The 22,715-nt window shown below is 40.7% G+C and overlaps 1 protein-coding gene across 2 annotated transcripts in view; it reads left to right on the top strand.

Annotated features, from left to right (window-relative positions):
- Positions 1–22,715, top strand: part of LOC134530171 (semaphorin-1A) — a 745,950-nt gene that overhangs the window by 265,163 nt on the left and 458,072 nt on the right. The gene's annotated exons all lie outside the window — the stretch shown is intronic.

The raw sequence follows: 22,715 nt of genomic DNA on the forward strand, positions 1-22,715 counted from the left end.
ACAGATTGTCACCAGTCCATACCATCATTCCAAAAAAAAATCAATATATCACATCTATTTGGCGGACATATTGATGTATATACTCTTTGGTTGCTTTGCTATTTTTTTTTCTTTTTTTTCCTAACTAAAAGTGGAACTGCAATTGCAACATCCAAAACTCCTTTCGTATTATATGATGAAACGATACACCGAACAGTATCGTGTGCGGGGAAGTGTTCAGTTCAGTCCAAACTGTCGGTTTGGGCTGAGCAGTTTGTGCTGGCAGCCGGACTGATCGTGAGGAAGCGAGCAGGTCCCGCTGATGCACGGCTGCAGCCGTCATGCTGGCTGCGATGCGGGAAGGAGGGCTGATCCAGGCGACATGTTAACAGGGGCATGGCAACAGCGACGGGCCCGCATGCTGCGGTGCGCGGCCTCCCCCATGCGGGCCCCATGCTGACCGCTCGTCAAAGACGTCCGTCGAGATGGAGCGCTGCTCGTTTGTCCGGCCGTCCAGATGCAGCTGCGCGCGCCGTCAAACGCCTGCGCAGAGCTTCAGCTTCGTTCAGACACTCGCCTACGTTCGCGCGTTCACCTTTGATTGGACTTTTTAGGAAGCCCTGGTTCAAATCTAGTTTCAGTTTCCCCACCTACAGGTGGACAGTTGGACATACATATGTCTAGGGACCTCTAGGATAAACTCTATAGTTCTACGTACACTCGGTCAAATGTCACCATCTTATTGGCTGCTGTATTGCGAAGGTGTCCCAATGTAGCAGCCTGTGATTCGACGCAGCTTCAGTTGAGTGTTTCTCACTGGCCCGGAGTCATCCAGGTGAGTTGCGAGCCAATAGCAGAGGCAGCACTGAGGTATAACTGTATGAATTTTAGGCTGTCGTGAAATAAATCCGCGAATTTTTCCGGTCACTATACATATGTCACTAACATAGTGACTTGATTGCGTTCGTCGAAATGTCACATAATCATACTACTTTTACAACAAATCCTACTCCATTGTTCATAGACTAATAGAAGTATACTCCAGTAGCCAGCCATTCTTAAAATATGTCGTTAAGTACTAGAAATAAATATCCTGATTTTTTTCTAACTTTAAAACTGTCTATTTAGAATGATTTGCAGCTAAGGGCAGTGACATTTTTCAAAGGTTCATTTTTAAAGTGGTCATCGAAGCCTTCGAGGATTGTTTTTATGAAAAGCATACAAAAGAGGTGTGTACCTGGCTTCAATAAAATTATAAGTGAAGCTTCATTAGAATTGCTCTACCTAATGTTCAATATTTAGAGACCGGTAAAATTCGCGGATTCATTTCACGACAGCCTAAAATTCATACTGTTATACCTCAGTGGTGCTTCTGCTATTGGCTCGCAACTCACCTGGATGACTCTGGGCCAGTGAGAAACACTCAACCGAAGCTGTGTCGAATCACAGGCTGCTACATTGGGACACCTTCCCAAGACAGCAGCCAATAAGAGGGTGATATTTGACCGAGTGTACGTATAACTATAAAGTACTTCCTAGAGATCATTGAACCCGCGAATTTTTCCGGTCCCTATCAATATTACATTTATTCTGCGAATGGCTCTTTCCCCGCACACCCGACCAAGTGTCGATTTTAGGTGATTCTACGCCTAGAGACTTCACGCCGTTTAGCTACCCTTCGTAGTATACTTTTCAAACAAATTCCTCACTGTGCAAATCTAGTGATTGTTTTTCCCCCCCTTCAGAATTTTAAAGTTTGAAATCAAATATAACTTTAAAAATATATTTTTTAAATTTTCTTATTTACAAAAAACTGACGCGCCGTCAGTAATGTTGCAAAATATTTTTGGCATATTTTGTATGTTTTAATTTCGTTAGTTTTAAACCTAAATCATTATGATAAAAATAAAGTTTCTTATGTTGAACTGTACCTCAAATATATGGTTTAGTTTTGCGTTCATATCTGTTTCGAAAATGTTTTTTTTCTTTTTATGCTTTTATCTAAAATGAAGTAAAATCAATAAAGGGAAATATACACTAAATAATATCACTTGCCCTGCTGATGGTTGGCGAACATGTTTTTTTTTAAACAAAATATACGTATACGACAGCCATATTATGATATAGAACATTTGTTCTTTAGCTGTGACCCGCGTGAGATTGACGTGCCAATTACTAACGGTATCTTGATTTAGACAAAAGTTGGAAGTTTGGTATTCGATAGTTACTGCATACAGATAGTAAAAATAATGCGGTTTGAAAAATGATGGGACTTCATGTATAAGTATTTATTTTGGGATTTCGCAGAATGTGTAAGCATTTTTAAAAAAAATGGGAATAAGTGAATGATTCTTTAACACATGGATAATCGAACCCTCGTGCAAAACAATATTTACGTAAAGTTATATACTACAAAAATATTTTTTATAGCACAGGAAAAAAAACATTTATGCCCGCATACTTGAGAAAACATTGGACTATTAACAAATTCACATTAAATTCCTCTACAACCCGAGAGCTTGGCAAACTAGAACATTTATAGTACCTACTATTTAACGTGTTATAACCAGAGACAGGAAAAAATCGCGGGTTCATTTCGCGATAGGCTAGAATCCAAGTACGTGCAACTTATTGCCGCTTCAGTGATTGGAACACAGTTTGCCTGAAGGACTGTGAGCCAATGAATGACCCTCAACGTAAGAAGTATAGAATCATTAGCATCCCTGTTAGCAGGTGTCACGAGTCAGCAGCCAATGAGCTGGTGTAATATTCCCGCGTACATAGAGGGTCGTGGAGTCCATCCTAACGGTCATTCAAACCGCGAATTTTTCCAGTCCCTAGTTATAACAAAGATTATTTAACATTGATTACTTACAAATTTATATAAAATTATTTACAAAAAGTTACAAATTGTCTTGTGACTGAACGTGGGCCCAAAACCCGCCGTGGTAAGTCTTTACGAGGTTGTCGACGGAATACACCGCCTGCCTGGTTCATGCGGTTGCAATCCCAGTCGCGCTCGCCTCGGAACACTGCAGAAAAGTTCCAACGAGTTGCTCCTCCGTGTTTTCCACGTGCTCTTCCGGGCGCTACACACAGCTTGAAGCCTCGACCGTTGCAGGGAGCGACTTCTGCAGCAAGTCGTCCGCGACATGAGCTCGTCTCCCGGCCGCTAACTCGCCGACGGCGGCCTCGGCTGACTGCGGCGCTTCCAGCGAGTGGCGGGTGTAACCTCTCGTGTCTAACGCGAGGGGCACAAGGGTTTAAACGGAAAACAGAGGTGTGCATATACCCTTAATGACATACAAAGATTAAATACAGAATACTACAACGAAGTACATTTGATTTCAGAGCCTTGGCTCGTAAAAGAAGTCGAAAGTAACTGCGAACAAACAAACAAAACAAATGATTAGCAGAGCTGTTATTGTAGTGAGAGCGCCTTAAGAAAACACTGGGCTTGCGGCTCGTCAACTGCCACGCGACCCCGGCGTTTCACTCCAACTGGTCTCGCTGCCTCAACGGTGTCGTTAGCTCCGCAAACAGTTTTACGATGAAGTGTCTTACCAAGTCGAGTGCAGTTTGGTTGGGCAGCTGGCGGCAGGCAGGCGAGGTTCTGACGGTGTAGCTTCTGGGCGGCAGCAACTCCCCACTTCGGTCGTCGACTCGGAGCTGTCTCTCTGTCCCAGCCGATCCATCATATTGCCATCCGGGGCAGTTAGTGTGTGCGAGACCAGAAACCGAAGTTTCTATAACTCGCTTAGTTCATTGTAAATCAGGTGCACCCCACACTTTTGTAAAATCACCTGGATCAACGGGTGGGGCGCGTGTCTTGTTGGATAAGTTTGGCACACGGGCCTGTGTGTGCGCTGGTAGGTTGTGTAGTGCTAGAAAAGTTACGTGTACCTAATTCGGCGGGGGAGAGAAGCTCCCCACCAGCTAGATCGGCTAGCTGGCGTGATGTAGTGTCATGTTGGTGTGCATTAGAGGCTTGATAGTGTGCTGTATTTGCAAGTGAACTAATTAAACTCGGGTGTTGCGTGTAGTGTAAAGCTGTGCGAGCCGCTCCTCCGAACCCCTAGGAGCACAGAACATGCATGGGTCGTTAGCCCATATGTGCATGTAATAGGTAGTCCTGGCCGACACTCGCACAGGCATATCATCGTGTGGTCATGTTGGTGAACGAAAAAAGAAAATACACAGGTTAGTACTCCACTGGCCGCCTTAGGGACCGAACTATTGCGTTCCAATATAGTTCGGTCAAAGTCAGGCTGAGCCAGTATTGCTGTAGCTAGCCCGCAGGCTGTTGTTTTCTACACCTGAAAAATAGAGAGTGAAATTAATAAATGAAGGTCGTCATCTCTGTCCCAGGGCAAATTGGGGACCTTTTATACCCTGGAACTTGAGGTAGAAAACATCGGAGATTGTTCTGGGCCGACAGGACCGGAAACGCCGCGTAGGCGACGTCCGGTTCAAAGCCCGCCACACGAACTCCGCCGAGCATTTCCGAGCGGCTCCGATGCTTGGTGCGCGGCGCGCGACAAATCCTGTTGGGCGGGTAGCATCGGGCGCGCGGTTAGGCGCCACGGAGACGTCATCATGTGCGTAGTGCGAGGGCATACGTAACAGCGGAACCAGTTCGCCACTCGCAAATATTGCAACTTGGCGACCAGCGACACAAGTCGCTTCACTCGTTCCTCGGAACAGCACCTCCCTTCGGTTTCGCAAGACCCGCTTATCTCAAGACTCGCTACGACCACAAGTCTTGAAACTACAAAGTCTCTCTCCTCTAGCTGTCTGTGACTCCACACAAAGATATGAACGTAACTGAATACGAACAACGTGTTTATTGTCTGTCAGCGATTCCACTGGGAACACAGTTATGTCCGCTAGTTAATGTCTCTTAGGGTTTGCTTGCCTGCACTTTCTGAACCTCACCACCGCACCGCCACCTGCCCGCGTGACCTCAACTACGTAGTGGCTTACTTGAGCGATTATAAATTACCACGAATAACGTGCATGAAGAGTTACGGAGAGTGATTTTTTTATTTTTTCCTTTTTACAAAAGTTGGTGATGGAAATGAGTACTTTTGTCTTACAAGAAACAACATTCATATCTTCGAATCAAATCAGCCGATAGGTAGGGGAGAAAAAAAAACTCAGCAAGAAAACCACACACATACATTGTAAGCTTGTTAACAATTTTTTTTCTCTAGAGCTCACGGATGGAACCCTAGACCAGACCATCCTGATGTCAGTTTTTTTTCTCTCCATAGTTTCCCCGAAGTCCCTCCAGGAAAATTGTCGTGTGGTTCCTTATAATGTGTCCAGGCCTATTCCTTTCCCGTTGTCCCTGGCCTTTTTTAGTTGCGGGTTCCTGGTTTTCGACAGCGTATATATAAAAAAAACTTTTTTATTAAATCTTTCATCCAATTAACGATAGAGGAGATTATGTCCCCACTCCAGGAGGGTGTGTCCCCCCCCCCCCCCACTTCTTGGTGATGGTTGATGGTCTAGCTGGCCCGAGTCAGGTGGGTGGGCGGCGGGCAGGTTTATTGCCTTGTTTACTGGTTCGCTGGCCCGCGACCGGTCGATAGGCGCTCCTACACGCGGCGTTCCTCTGCCTGAAGCCTTGATTACACTGGGCGAGTGCGTCAGAGACTCGCCGGCGTGCGTTCATTGGCTCAGCGAGTGTCCGTGGTAGGACTCGCTTATTGTTTTCCAAGAGGTTATATTTTTATTGACGTGATAACGTCTTATAAATAGATGACGCCGGCTGCACGCACGAAAAATTGTCACGTTCCGCCTGAGCCGAGCGTGCAAGAACCGGCCAACCACCGTGCGAGAAAATCTTCTATAATATCAAACAGGTAAAGGTGGTTTTTTTAACAAATTGTTCGTGATTATATCTAAACAAATTATTTAAATTAAATCTGCAAAAACTTTAAATAATATTTTAAAATTAAAAAGTATGCAATTTTTCATCAATTTTTTCTTATTACATTATCACGTAAAATTATCGTCCGTAAACCGACTTTACAGACAACCCCCTTTTTTAGTCTTGGATCACAATTTTTTTCTTACTATCCTTACTCTGTAGTATGCATTACTTATATTTTAAGTGGTAAGCAGGTAGCTTAGTGGATGCAAAGCGAGCGGCGAGTTAACGAGTCACCCGTAAGTAAGTACTTTGAGTAAGTAAGTATGAATTCGCCGGGAAGTATATAGTAAACTCGCTTTCAAATGTGCTCTCCATGAACATGGGTGGCGAGACTGTTTTAGCGAGAACAACGTATTTTACGAGTCGCTTTCCTTTCTTTGAGAATGATTCTGCTGCAGAGAAAAATAAATATTTATTCATTTATTTCAATGTTTCAGGTTAACGCGGAAAGTAAACGTAGCATTTTAATGATACGCAGTCATATTTTTCTATGTTTGATAAAATTTTTAGGATATACTAGGCTACGATTTATTTTAAAAAAGTAAAGTAACAGACCAGGTGCTAAGTGGTTATTATTTTCATTGCATTATAATAAAAATGGTACGCGAATTACTACCATAACCAAGTGAACGTCTCTGACGATAGTGACACCCATTTCATTGGTTCTCTTCCCTTTACATTTTTTCTCGATAAGTCCTTAACGACGACTTTCGTAAGGGTTGCTGTAACTTATGGTTTCTTCTGGAAAGTAAGGATGTTTTTTTAATCTTTTAAGCTTATTATTTTAATATTTTCATGGAACATTTTTTTTTTAGCGTTGAAGTTTATATAAGTGCCATAACCTCTTTAAAATATATAGCTGTGTGTGGTTTACCTATTTTGTTTTGGCACAATCAGCTTTAAGATTAACATTTTTAACGGAACTTACAAATAATAACAATCATGACTTAGAGAGTTGAAAATTTTCACGTTTAATTTTAACACTACACTAGTTTTTTTCATTGTATATTTGAATTTTACTTTCAGGGGAAAATGATTAAATTTATTTTGTCATGTACGAATAATTTTTTTTTTTTCGAAAGAGCAGCCTGCGTATTCCCAGTTGCGATACTGACGTGTCTGTTGGTCACGTAATACGTAGAGACCGGAAAAATTCGCGGATTCGTTGGGCGATAGGATAGAAGTCAAATACATATACCTTTTATATTATATTGCTATTGGCTTACTGTTCATCTGGACGAATCTCAAACAATTATAAACCTCCAACCAAAGATGGATCGAATCACAGACAAACCAGCTGAGACGACTTACAAGTCAGCAGCCAATGAACTGGCGTTATTTGGCCGAGTGTACAGGGAAATGTGCAGTCTATCCTGAAGGCCATTGAAACCGCGAATTTTTCCGGTCTCTAGTAATACGTAATATTATGTTGCTGCAGTCCCAGGCCGCCCTACTGGATCGCCTTTATGTGCTGAACGACGCATGAAAAGCAGCGTGTTAATGCGTCGTTGAAATGATAATGATTTACCCGTCCGGGCGCTTTCATCGTGGTTCGCCGACGTCGATGAGTGGACTATAATGACGTCCCCGGTCGACAGCCTGAAAAATAAAAAATTGTAGGTTTGTGGTTTTCATGGTGTGTTTATAAAGTGCCAGATTGACTTTTATGGCACATCGCATTAACCTCCTTCCCGGTTGTCGCCGTTGTAAAACTGACAACGCCGCGGCTTGCCCCCTACCCCCCCCCCCTTGGTACCAATTGTACCGGCAGCAGTAAACATTAACGACTGGCGGGTCGGAGAACCGCCCTACTTCCCCCCCCCCCCCTATCTTTACTCATTCCCGGTGGGACGTCATTTGTGGACATTTACAGCGACGCCGCGGCCGAAAGCACCCGCCATTCCGCGGCTGTATCCTCCTTGCGTTCGCGCTCGTTGTTTTTAAAAAAATGACCCGTCCGTTATTGCTGCCGTTTCGAGCAAACGCGACTCCCCTGGACCCAAGCGCGGCTCCAGAGGATGGGCGCAGGGGGCGATAGCCCCTTCCGAGCCCAAATTTTACTTCTTATTTCTTTGTAGGGAATATTAATGTTAACTTAAATACTTTCGTCAATGTGCTAAACTCTTCTTTGAATCAAAATGTGTACGAAAATACTAAATGTCAGTATTTGAGACCATATATTTTGTGAATATCCCAAGGGCAATGTCATGATCCTGTGTGTGAGCGCCCTGCCTGAGAGGTCTTCCTGGAGCCGCCATTGCTGGAACAACCGGATCAAGGCAAACAGCTTCGTGTGGATGTATTTTAGTTAGTGCATTCGCATGACGGGTGTGAAACCTGACGGAATACGCTGATTCTATTGGTGAACAGAACTATTTACTCTGTTCTATCCCCTTGCGTCTTTTCTTCCTGTGCGGATTTGCTGGCGGAAACTGCGCATATCATTGTGTCCAAGATCTGTGATGCGCGATGCGTCCAAGAAGTGCCTTAAACATTTCATTTAACAGGTAGAGACCGGAAAAATTCGCGTGTTCAATGACCTATAGGATAAACTCCATAGTTCTACGTACACTCGGTCAAATGCCACCCACTCATTGGCTGCTGTCTTGTGAGACGTCCCAACGTAGCAGCCTGTGATTCAATAAAGCTATGGTTGGGTGTTTCTCATTGGCCCAGAGTCATCCATGTGGGCTGTGAGCCAATAGCAGAGGCAGCACTGAAGCACTGAGGTATAACTATTTGTATTTTGGCCTATCGCGAAATGAATTCGCGAATTCTCTATTAACAGGCAATACGAACGAATTACAGGCATTCACATACTCACCTTTTCATATATACGTTACCGTTATTGCAAGCAGTTCTATTAATTTGTGCATTGACTGATTTCATTTTGTAAATTAACGAATATTCTAAAATGTAGATTACTAATTAAAGGAGATTGCTAGAATATTAATCAGCTCTTGTACTAGTTTATATCCATACTAAACTAATGTTGACTAGGTCTATTTCGTATAATTCGTTCATGAATCCTCGGTTGTAGGTTCCCTGTGACAGCATCAAAGATGTGGGTTCAGATTTTTTTTTTAGCGATTGGCTATTGTTATTTACCATTCGGCAGGTTGGTTACGCCCGGACAAGTTATTTTCAACTATTATGCTTGCATTTATGATGTTTAACTACTATGGTAAAATGTTAGTTACTTTCGTTAGTTCATTAAATATAGTAACGAACCAACGCATCATTTGCCTGCAGTGGTTAAGGAAAACCACGGACAACCTAACTTACGAAGACTCGAACGAAGATCTAACCCTGGTTTTTGAGGTTACTATATATATATATATAGTACAGAATCTCTATATAGTAGAGACCGGAAAATTTCGCGGATTAATTTCACGATATGCTAGAATCCAAACAACTGTACATTTATATTGCTTCTGTGATTGGTTTACAGTTAATCTGAAGGACGTTTAGCCAATAGGAAACCTTCAACCAAAAAAGTATCGAATCGTAAGCGTCCCAGTTGACAAGTGTCACGAGTCATTAGCCAATGAGCAAGTGGCATTTGCCTGAGTATGTAGAGGGTTTTGGAGTCTATCCTAGAGGTCATCCAAAGCGCGGATTTTTCCGGTCTCTACTATATAGTCATAGCAATGAAATTTTGTTACGGAAGTGAGGCGGCGCAGTTCGTATTCCGATCAGGCCGTCCTTATTTCGATTTTCTGTGGTTTCCCCGAAGTCACTCCAGGCAAATTCTGGAATGGTTCCTTGCCTAAGGCAACGACTGATTCCTGCAAATAAATCCCTGATCCGTGAGTTATCGTCTCCCAGGACCTCGTTGTCGACGATATGTTTAAGGCCCCTGCCTACCCGGGCACACTTACGGTGTGCAGAGCTTCAGAGGAATAATTCACGTGATTTCAAAATTGAGTGATTTGTGTTTGCGAAAAAAAAAAAGCATTTTAAGTATACGATGAGTGCGGATTAGTAGATCTGCTTCCGTATTTATTTTTTCAACTGTACTTCTAGATGAGTGAACATGGCTCAAAATCATTCGATGAATGAAACACCCGGTACAGATTCTTGGAATCCTTCTTTTCTCTGCCATAGTATAATGTAATATTATGGTTACCACGCATACATCATAGTTGTTCTGTGCACGACGAGAAGACTGCGCGCGATACCTTTGATGGAAGCACCAGCGAGCGTCGCACACACATCATCCCACCCCTTAAATGACGGGCATCTTAGGTCCTAACATATAACGATTGAATTCAGGTTCATTGTCCTCTCGGCGTGCGTGCATGCATGAAGCGCAACACCTACGGAGCCAAGGAGGAGGTGGGACATGCGATGGCTTGCGGCTCGTCCACGACACAGAAACGGAGTATTTTTAAGGTGGTAGGGAGGGGTGGTGGCGGTGAGGGGAGGGGGGGCAGCAAACTGCGATCAGAAAGTAATTCGCCAACCTCGACTCGACCTGCCGGCGGCTTGGACGTGGTAGCTACACAGTGTCGTCCCTGGGGTAGCGTTTCTAACTTTGCCCGCGGCCGTCACCGCGTCTGGACCGCAGGCGGGAGCTGAATTGTTGCCCCTTGGAAGGGCAGCTGTTCAGGATTTTTCTGACAGTGGTTAGTTTAGGTTAGGTTAGGCCAGGTTAGGTCACTTTACAAACTAACTTCTGTCAGAAAAATCCTGAAGGGCTGCCCATCCAAGGGGCAACAATTCAGACAACCATTCAAAAACACTATTGTCAGAAAAATCCTGATGGGCTGCCCTTCCAAGGGGCAAGTTTTCATGATTATTTAAACACTTAAAGAAACATGTTTTCAGAAATTGGATGGGCTGCCCTTCCAGTGGCTGTACAAGCAAACCATTGCCAAAAAAATCCTTAAGGTCTGCCCTTCCAAGGGGCAGCATTTCAGTCGCCCCCCGCAGGCCTGGTCCAAGTGCGCTGTGTAGAGACGCGGAACTGCACTTCCCGAGCGGCGGGCGGGTTGTGTGTCTGGCGCGTCATGCCCACGCCCGCATGCCGCCATGATCTTGGAGCTGCCGTCTCCTCAACGCTGGGATAAAGGCAGCGCGGCAGTCGCGTGCTATTTTCAACCGCCCGGTAACCGGGGACAAGCAACTATATGGAAAATGTTTGCACTAAACCCATATACAACAGCTACAAATCTTTCCAATTTTGTGTATTTGTTTGGTCTTTTTATATTAATTCCGGAAAGTCGTTGCACTTGAACGTATTTGATATACTTCCCCTAAAAAAAAATACACGAATAATAATTAAATTACCAATGCACCAGATCAACCAACATATTAAAAAAACAGTTATTTCGCGCCTGCGAAGCAATGTATTAGAAAAAACATTCTATTCGGGAAGTCCGTCGCGTCCGCCATTTTTGTCGCGTTGACGTCACAGATGTGTTGAGCCTGATTGGTTAGATAAATATTCGCTCCAGCCGCATCGTGCCCGTTGCTTTATTGTGATTCCAGCATACACCTCTGGAAATGTTTTGTGTAGACGGAACAGAAATATTCATGTAAACATACGGTTATTCGTAAATTTGTACATTTACATGAAAACAACTGTATCACTAAATATAGTATTACACACATTTATTTATTGTTTATTGTTGTTGTTAATAGCATAGAGGCTAACATAATCTTAATCACATAAAAACAAACATAGGTTTCATACATCCAATACTGACAACATTATAACATCGTATACATACAAAATCACCTAGGTATACATATATACACCATCCAACTTATAAGTTGGTATTCAAGTCATTGCTGTCTTTTGCATAATAAATAGTTTCGTAAGTGTTTCCTGAACATTTTTAAATGTGGACATTCTCTAATGTAAACACGATATTACCTCAAGTGAATATCTTATCCGGGAATGTATGTTTTGTATTGTACCAGTGCCTCTAATAGTTAAAGTTATTTGTAAACCGTTCCATGGATATGTTTACAATATTAACTTTGCACATTAATAAGCACAATAAAACAAAATGAAGACAAATTATTGAATATTCGATTATCTTCTCATGGTTGGAAAAAAAAAATGTTTGAATGAAACATCAATTTAAAAAAAATTATGCGCCAATTTTTGTAAGAAATACTCAGCATTAACTCGAAAAACATATTTAATATACGCAAGAATATCCATAGCCATGTGTTGTACAAAGGAGAACATATTTACTGTTGTATTACAGACTATTTCTTGGCAACAGTATTCTAAAGGAATATTTTGTAAGTACATAAAATACTGTTCTGTGTATGCATTTGTTTGTTTTAATCATTATGAATCGAAAAAATATAACCGTTAACATTTTCCCTCATAATTGATAAAATCGTATTCATACCTGTAATAGAATGACGGAAGGAAATTGTGAATGGTTTCAATGGAAAATATTTTGTTTTTGATGTAATTACGATTTAGTTAAAGGCAATTTTAAGTACTAAAAATATAACATTAAATAATTTAATCACTCACTTAAACAACTGAGTTTTTTTAGTCAGGAACTCTTTTAATTTTTGTGTTTTCCATTCTATTAATCAGCTAGTTACTTCAGATGTAACCCTACAATGTCGTCAATCGATAATAATAATCGTGCGAGTACTGTTAGCAGTGTGAATTTTTCTTCCTTATCAGTTTGTTTGAAACAATACTAGTTAAATTAATTTTGTAAATAAATTCGTAACTTTGATATATATATGTGTATATATATAGTATTTCCTGAGCTCTTTTTTTTTCTTTTTTTTTTATGAGGCGCAATCAAAAGACTAAAACCTTCCCGTAAGCTTACGTAAGTTTCAGGAGAAGTATAACTGATGATTCATTTCCGGACTTGGGATTTCGTAAATAGTTCACAGAATTACCCCAGCTTCTGCATTCTTGCGATTGCTCTTTTTTTTTTGCGACGCTATTTCGATATCTCCGTGTTTGGAACTAGGTCAAAGACATATTTTTCTTCACCGACAACCCACTAGACTCTTTGAATACATGGTTCGTAAGAAAGTTAGATTTATTGTTATATTTCATTCTATCTTTGTCCGCTGAGGACTTTTTTTTTTTTGAGCCGTATCAAAACTCTCATGTAAAAATGTACATTTCCAGTTGTAAATCATTGCTCCCGATGTGAAATATGTTTTCCAGTCCGGTCGGTTTAGAATCCCTCCGTACAGTGCTTGGCTTTTAGTGAACTCAAGAAAAGCCATTTCGGTGGAAATTAGTTCTTGGAGGACAAAATTAGCTTATAGCGGGGGCGGGCCGGATATTGGCACCGCCCGGACCACTTTGAGCGAGCAGTAATGAACGTCGAGTCGACGGAGTTCCGTGCTGCGTGTCTGACACATGCAAGTGGTTTCTAGTTGTTTCTGCCTGTGGATCATCTGTGGCTGAGCGCAGTGTTCTTTTATAGCTCCGTCTCACTCGCCATGGTGATTTTTTTCTTCTCGTTTTTTCACCATTACTTGTATTTATGGGTAGAGACCGGAAAAATTCGCGAATTCATTTCGCGATAGGCTAAAATACAATACAGTTATACCTCAGTGCTGCCTCTGCTATTGGCTCACAACTCACCTGGATGACTCTGGGCCAATGAGAAACACCCAACCAAAGCTGTATCGAACCACAGGCTGCTACGTTGGGACGTCTCACAAGACAGCAGCCAATGAGTGGGTGATATTTGACCGAGTGTACGTAGAACTATGGAGTTCATCCTGCAGGTCATTGAACCCGCGGATTTTTCCGGTCCCTATTTATGGGCTATTTATTACTTTTTTACTCTTGCCTCTCTTGCGTTCTACATGGTATATAATTAAATTTATTTACAATCGTTTAATTTTTAGTACATCGCAAGTTAGATAGTACGCAAAAAATACCCGCGTGACGATATACATATATGTATCTCTAAGTATCTTTCAATATAAATAATTCAATTCATCGGCCCTCCAACTTTTTTTTCTTTTCTAACACTACGATAGTCAAGTAAGTATCCAACGTTAAAATTAGTTTCCCAGTTAGCTGCCCCCCTCCTTTTTATATGCGGCACCCGGGGCACAATCCCCTTGTAGTTACGCCCCTGCACTCACGCGACTTTGTACACCCATGATATTATACCAGGTAAATATCCGACAAAAATATTTGTGGTATAAACAAATGCAAAGAAGGTATCTAGTTAAAGATATAATAAATGGCCCTTAAATAAAAGTAATGGAGAAAAAATTGGTTTTCTGTAAAGTCGGTTTACGGACGATAGTTTAACGTGACAACGTCATAACTAGACACCCGGAAAATTCGCGGGTTCAAATGACCTCCAGGATAGACTCCAATATCCTCCACACACTCGGACAAATGCCAACTGTTCATTGGCTGCTGACTTGTGAGTCGTCTCGACTGGGTGGCCTGCGATTCGACACTTCTATGAGTGAGGGTCTCTAATTGGCCCTCATTAATCCAGATTAACAGTGAACCAATGACAGAAGCAGCACAAAGGTATAATTATTTTAATTTTAGTATAACATGAAATGAACCCGCGAATTTTCCGGGACTCTAGTCATAACAAAACATTGATTAAATGATTGCATACTTTTATGAATAAAATTGAATAATTTTTATTGAATTATCACTATTTTGTATGGATAAAAAGAAGGAGTGAAATGAAATCTACAATTTAATTAATAAATTTACTTTTATTTGCGCTCATTAAATCATATATGTTTATTACTTTAACGAAGAGATTATTTTAACTATAACATTTATACATGTTTGCTATTTAATTTCTTCCAATCTGTAATATTCTGTTAAGGATAGGACGATGATAGGAAAATTAGGAAACGAATGGGAGCGTTTCAAGTTTAATGTGCCTCGAAAAAGTCAAATCGATGGTTGTTCCAATCGAGTGGAAGAGAGATAGATGCGGCGCAAGCGTACAATGAGCGTAACCGGACAATGTGCGTTACGGGACACTTTTTCGTGCTTGCAGCCGGCGTTCATCGATTTATTAGACGTTGTCACGTCAAAAAGATTCTCCAATAGATTATATTCATGGGACTTTAACACTTACACACCTCTAGTACACTGTATATTTTGTCGACAGTATTATATAATATCTGTATAATTTTGCACACTGTCAAATAAATTATATAAATTTTGCAAACAGAGAGTTTTTACAATTTAATTATGATTGTATTTAAAGGATTTCTATTACACGAATGTTTGTAGTATAAAATGATACTTTATTATTCTCTGTCAGTTAATATGGATGCAGAATATATATATATTTTCAGTTTTCCCAATGAAACCACATATTAGATTCTGAAGTAACTGACATCTATGATAATTCGTAGCCTAAGAGATACGTTTACGAGAATTTATTGAGATGAAGTTAAGTGTGGCGAGGCTCCTAGCAAAGCTAGTTTCCGATCGGCAGCCTTGTGCGAACTGTGCCGTATTTATTGTGCAGCTTATACATCCATCAATGTATCATATTAGTTGTACGGGAACGAAGGTTTTACTCGTAATTCGAACTCGTCTCTGGGAAATGGGGAGGGGAATGACGAAGGCGGCCCCCCTCGTTAAATGTTTCCATGGGCTAAATTGTATCAAAGCTCTGTGGAAAGAGGGGGGGAACCCCAAAGGTGGAAATTTGACTTATAATAATTTTCACAGCCAGTATGGATTGTGATTGTGCTTAGTTGTGGCGTGTGTCTTCTATGGCATAGCAAGCATAGTATATCTTCCAAGATTGTCCTGCACGCGGTGCACTGCGGACTCGTTGCTAATCGGAAAGTGCTGCAAGGTATTTGGTAGTTTAAGAAAATGTATTGTACATAACTAATATCTTATTAACACCTGATTAGCTTCAGGGATATAATAAATTTTAATTTATTCACTTTTAATACTATTTGAATAATCTCTAAAATATGTTAAAGCATTTCAGGTGAAAGCATTTAATCTCCTGAAATAATTCTGTAACGCTTCTCGTTCTCCAAAAACAAGCTCCTTTTAACTGGTGATTAGATTGAGATTTTTTTTTCATTTAACGTGATTGAATTTCGTTTTGCTTTTGCAGGCTTTGTTCATTTCCAATATGAAAGCTAACAAAGCGAGATCAGGAATAAATGGACAATTAGCAAATCAGTAAAGGATTGTGAAATGCGTGAGTTTTACTGTGGCTTGGCTGCAAGGTCTGCTGATTACTAGTTCGTTATTGGTTTTATTTATTCACTGACCGCTGCAAATGTTTTCCCCATTATTTGGTCATCCTGGAATGCTTGTTATCTGATTAAAATCTTCCAAACTCTATTTAAATTTAATGCTCATGTAACTAAATAAAATATTCAATTTTTCTGTACATTGCCGATTGGTTGAAATCATTTGGCGCACAAAAGGCTCAGGGTGTATAGGCTATGTACCTTCCATATATACAAGGTAAGATTTTGTACTAGAATAAAGTTACATATAGTCCAGACTAAAATAAATACTGGTTTAAGGTACGCAGCTGTTAAATATGTCGTTGACGTTCTGGATTTGAATTTTGTTACAAATCATTTAAATGAACTCAGCTGATTGCTGCGTTATTTATAGAAACTAAAGGAAAAAAACCTCGCAAAATAAATCCTGCATTAAATACGGAACGTAAACGTTTTATCTACACGTGGTCTATAATAAATGAGTCTTAATTTTTTAGGGAACCATAGCCGTCAAAGTGCGCCTGTAAGTACTCGAGTACGACTGAGCTAGCGATATTAAAACGTATTCAACGTCCACACCAAAAAAAAAATGTACTTTTCAAATGTTTCCTTTGGAAATTAGTTGCAAAGAAATAGTTTGTAATACTACAAGAAAGAGTTTGTAATTTTGTTCAGCACATGGCGATGGTTATTTTTGCATATATGAAATACACTTTTCCAGATAATAGGCTTCTGGGAAAATTGAGAGAAAATTGATGAAAATTGGTGCATAATTTTATATTTAAATCGATGTGTTATTCAAGCCTTTTTTTTAAACCATGGAAAAAACACATATTTAATAAAACGACTTTATTTTACTATTATTATTAATGTGCGCAGTTAATGATGTACCTATCTTTCGTGTTCACTGGTCGCTACACTGTTACGTATGTTCACCTTAAACTAAAAATAGCTCTAGGTTCCAAATATCAAAGGCTTTTCTTGAGTTAACGGAAATATTTGCAAATTCTGGATTACCATATGTTAGTTACCGCGCTGAATTTTTGCGAATTCATTCCTTGGTATAGAGGTTTTGAGTCATCTGTTTAAAACTACGTACAGGCTAGTTACTATTATATAAATTTTTTCATTGTTTTTCATTGTTAAAATCGTAAGCAAAAACTCGAAATACTAGGGGGGACCAAAAATAACCGGAATCATAATGTTGTGCATCATGTACATGCTAGGGAGCTGTTGTAAGACCTCTCTTGAGTCAATCTGCCAAGTGGCGACTACCGATAACGACGAATGTGGTTTCTCTGGCAGTTCTCTGTGTGTGTCTTTAGTTCACTCTTGACACGAAAAAATGGCTGATTCTCACGAACAACGTGCGGCTGTGAAGTTTTGTTTTTTACTCGTCAATAACGGTGCATAAGATAAATAAATGTGAGGAAAGGGTGCACTGTAGATTACTGTCAAGTCAGATACCAAGCTTTCGCGGTAAATTACTTACTAGCTATCTCGGTTTCTGATATTCAGCCCGTCGCAGTGGTAGTGCAAATCGACGTTTCGCTCTGCATTGCAACAGGCATCTTAAAGATTGAACATCAACTATTTATGTTAGGAAAGGCTTTTAAGTTTGGTGGTTTGGATGTTAGCTTTATTGTTATTAGATTCTAACTCGTCCTCTAGACAAAGAAAAAAAAAGTCACTATGACAAATAGTAATTTTGAGGGAGGTTTATATTGTACGATCACAGTAACGCCAAGCTTAAACCACAGTTGACTAAAGCTGTCAGTGCGAGCAGGACTGGCAGTATTATCTGGCCCCGCCCAACGGCAGTCCTCTTGGTTCTTACTCTCCTAGCTAATGTAATTAGAGAATCAGAGGGAATTATGGGCGTGGCATCTCCTGATTTTTTTCAAGGGGGAGTTTTTCAATTAAAATCGTTACTTTAGTACCGTCTTATTTTTAATTCTGATCAACTTAACGAGAAAAAATTATATTGTTACTAGAATTACGTTATACTTTGGAAATTATGCATGTAAAAAAATCAACTCTTTTGCGAAACACATCTTTTAAACTAATAGTCGTAAAAAAAACCGCGGCTGGATGACAAAATGTATTTAGTTGAATTGTACCTTTCATATGACGTTATGAAATTTCATCCGGCGCTAAACGTGGAGACGCGCCATTTGGTTTCTTGCCTGAGGCAGGGTCGACATGGATGTTGGTCGCGCTGGCGCCCAATGTAGTCGACTCCCATTAATAGGGACTGGAAAAATTCGCGGTTTCAATGACCACTAGGATAGACTCCACGATTCTCTATGTACTCGGGCAACTATCACCTAGTCATTGGCTACCGACTCGGGACACCTGTTTACTGCGATTATTATGATTGGATACTTCTTTTGTTGAGTGTTTGCCATTGGCTCAGAGTCCTTCAGGTAAATTGCGGTCCAATCACTGACGCAGCATTAAGCTAAACGAGTTTGGATTCCAGCCTGTCTCGAAAGAAATCCGCGAATTTTTCCGGTCTCTACCCATGATAGATAAAAAATATCGAGAGAGAGATAGAACCCATCGCACCTACTAGCCTGAGTGACGTGTGAGGTAAGATGGGAGAAGGTAGAGCCGGAAAACAACACGCATGAATTTGTGTTTATGGGGAAGGAGGGAGGTTAATGTAAGTGTTCGAGACAATCCAACTGTTTACGAGTCTCCGCACTCCCCACCCCCAAAGGCGCCAGGTTCTATCTCATTAACTTCGATCGGTAAAATACTCACGCCGATATTTTTTTTTTTTTTGCAATTCATTTAAAGTTTGAAATTTAGTCTTCTGGTGCACAAAAATAAATGTTATGCCAAGATTTAGTTCTCTCCCAAACGATCGATGAAGACGTATAGTAGATCAGCCGCCTGAGGGGTCTGTGACACCGGGGTTACAGTGAGGTCACGCCGAGGTCAGTGGGCAAGGTGACCTCCACCCCCTTCCCCTTCCACTTCGCCACCCCCTAGACCCCTTCCCTTCCCCGCCCGTCGCAGGAATGGGTGCGTGGTGCAAATCCCGGCCGCTATTCGTCTTCATTAGGGTCGTGCCGCTGCCCTGCCCTCCATTCTAATTGCGCGCTGCTAATGAAGCGAAGTGGTATTAATTGCGGGCAAGCGATTGGCCGGGCGCTGTGTGCGGAAGGGCTCTTGCGTCCTCCCCCCCCCCCCTCTCCCCCTTCGTCTTTACCAAGGCGACGCTCGAATGTACGGTCAGTCGAGGCCCCTAGACTTTCCTGCACGCTCACTTTTTGAAGTGAAACTCCTTTACAGGAGGAAGGGTCTGACGTCATCAGAGGGTAACGAAATAAAGTGTAACTCCCAGAGCGTTTCGGAAAGTGTAACGACAAGGAAGAGATTGGTGTAACATGGGGATTACGCTGGCTGGTGGTTGGAGGGATTTACACTCCCCCCCCCCCCCTTCTAAATACTAGTAAAATTTATCATTCCAACCAACAAATGGAATTAATCTGAAAGCAAACAGCAAACCACGTTGTTCTTGTTCCCCCCCCCCCTCCCCCTTCCCCCGGCGGAAATGAAATTCTGCGTACGCTCCTGGGTGTAACTGCATTGCTATTTTGTGCTATGTTTGTTTCACTTAACACTTCTATTACGTCACCGAGTTATTGGTTATGGTGAGGCCTCGCGAACATATGAGTATCATATTTAACTATCAAGTTACTCGCTGAAATAACAGATGGCAGCAGTAGCAGCGCTGCTTGCAACGCCGCTAGTGAGCTTGACTTAGAACTAAAACTTATCTGAAGTTTTACTTTTAGCGTGTCTGGTGTTGGCTAGCGAGAGCTTGAGATAATAAAGTTCCGGGAGGTGGAGCTGCCATGCACGAAGTACCTTAACTGATCTCAGGCACGCCCTTGCACAATCATGACTGCTAGAGGCTACAGATTTATCCCGCAGTTGTTTGGACTCACACTATTAAAATTTTTCACCTCGAAGAATACAGGTTACAAATTATCTCGATATCTTCCTATATTTACGGTTACTTTCGTAAATTTACGCACACCGAGTTCACTTACTTTAAACATAAATCCAAAAGATTATTATTGGTGTATTAAACAACATTAAAAATTTGGTTGTCTGTAAAGTCAGTTTACGGACGATAGTTTAACGTGACAACGACATAACAAAACATTAATAAAATGATTGATAACTTTTATGAATAAAATTGAATCATTTTTATTGAATTATTACTATTTTGTATGGATACAAAGAAGGAGTGAAATGAAATCTACAATTTAATTGATAAATTTACTTTTATTTGCTCTCAATATGTTTATTACTTTAACGAAGAGATTATTTTAACTATAACTTTTATACATGTTTGCTATTTAACTCCTTCCGTGATCCGTCGTGTACTTCCTTTTCTCGTCCTTTCGCCCGTCAATCGCTTGTCCTCAAGCCAATCAGAAGGCCTGGAAAATTCCATCCATCCGTCCGTCAAAACTTCCCATGTTTTTTCTTTCGACGGACGTATGTAATTATATACTCCAACTATGTTAAAAATATTTTGAAGTTATTTATCACGCTCTGTATTATTTCAAACATTTCTACGTTAAATTTCTGGTCCGAGTTTCGTATTATGAGTGTTTTTTTTTTATCACGAGAACACACGAATTTGCTATTGTGATGTTAGATATTACACATATCTGGCGAGATCTGAAAACTCGCGCACTTTTTTATATTTGTATTTGTGCCGGTGACAGTCATGGCATCATTTAGTGGAGGGGAAATGTGTAGCATCCAGTGAAACTTGGCAGTTGTATCCAAAAAATTTCCATATTATTACCATATTTTTGAAAGAGCCTTTTCTAAGCTTCTGTCTTACAGCAGTGATGGTTATTTTATTGCTTGTCATTAATTTTTTTCTCATGGCTTTCCCTGTAAACTTATTCCGATAGGGCTTTTTCATGTTTTACTACGTTTAGAATGCTATGAGCAGGTATTTACGTAATAATTTTAATAGCGTAACCTGTTAGAGCTAAATTAAAAAAAATGGCACCTAACAATAAATGCAAAAGAGATAAAGGAAAAAAAATAAGAAAAAAATTGATGAATAAATGTTGTTATGGAATGAAAATAAAATCACCAACTCGCTGTGTGAGACCTAGTCAGAAGACGATAACGATAGCAGTGATCGCCAGGTTGTTGTGAACCCGACTCGCGGGAGCACGTGGCAATGGCTTCAGGAACGACAGTCGCCAGCAGATCCTCTTGCCGGTCATGGGCGGAGGAGGTGAGTGTGGCAACGCCGCGCCGCCTCCTTACCGTCGCCATGGCAACGGGCCGGAGCACCGCCTCCTCGCCCCTCCGGCAACGGACAGAAATAATAACACCGCGATTTATAACACGGCAGCGTCTCGAAAGTGCGGCCTTAAGGCTCGGCTACACACTCCTTGCTGGTTGTTTTCCTTTTCTCGTCGTTACTTTCGTTTCAGGCCATACATATTTTGTAATATCATCATTACGATCAGCCCGATCAATGTACATGATGCCCATAAAAGAATGCCCCAGTTTAAATTGTAGATTGTAAGAGTTTAATTTAGACTATTTATAGTATACCATACATTGAATTGAAGGCACATTAACGTAGTTTTTTTTTTTCACGTGAAAACGTCTAATAAATCGATGAACGCCGGCTGCACGCACGAAAAAAAAAGGTGTCCCGTAACGCGCATTGTTCCGTTACGCGCATTGTATGCTTGCGCCGCATCTATCTCTCTTCCACTCGATTGGAACAACCATCGATTTGACTTTTTCGAGGCACATTAAACTTGAAACACTCCCATTCGTTTCCTACTTTTCCTATCATCGTCCTATCCTTAACAGAATAACACAGATTGGAAGAAGTTAAATAGCAAACATGTATGAAAGTTATAGTTAAAATAATCTGTTCGTTAAAGTAATAAACATATTCGAATTAATGAGTGCAAATAAAAGTAAATTTATTAATTAAATTGTAGATTTCATTTGACTCCTTCTTTGTATCCATACAAAATAGTGATTATTCAATAAAAATGTTTCAATTTTATTCATAAAATTATGCAATAATTTCATCAATGTTTTGTTACGACGTTGTCACGTTAAACTATCGTTTGTAAACCGACTTTACAGACAACCAATTTTTTTTTTACTTAAGCTCAATATATACACTTTTAGTTATACGGCACACATACAACCGAAAGACAAAATCTTCCCACACTTTGGTTAACGTGTCCGGAGTAAATGAAACAATAGCCTCAGTTCCGTGTCTCAACTCTGGCAAATCATTAGGTAGTGGCGGAACTCAGACACGATCTTTTATAAAGCCCCAAAGCAAAAAAAAATCACATGGCTTTCGTCATGTGAATGTGGAGGCCCGTGAAAAAGAGGTCTGTCGTCGCGACCATTACAACCAATCCAAATGAGGGGCGCCATCCTGTTTCCATATACAGTTTACAGGTTAATCCTCTACTAGTTGGTCAAAGAGCCATTCTTTCGCGCTGCAAGCGAGAAAACAACAAAATTCACGCATGGGCTTATCTTAAACTGTTTTAATTACTCTTTA

Source organism: Bacillus rossius, chromosome 3 (genome assembly GCF_032445375.1).
Source record: "Bacillus rossius redtenbacheri isolate Brsri chromosome 3, Brsri_v3, whole genome shotgun sequence".
NCBI lineage: Eukaryota > Metazoa > Arthropoda > Insecta > Phasmatodea > Bacillidae > Bacillus > Bacillus rossius.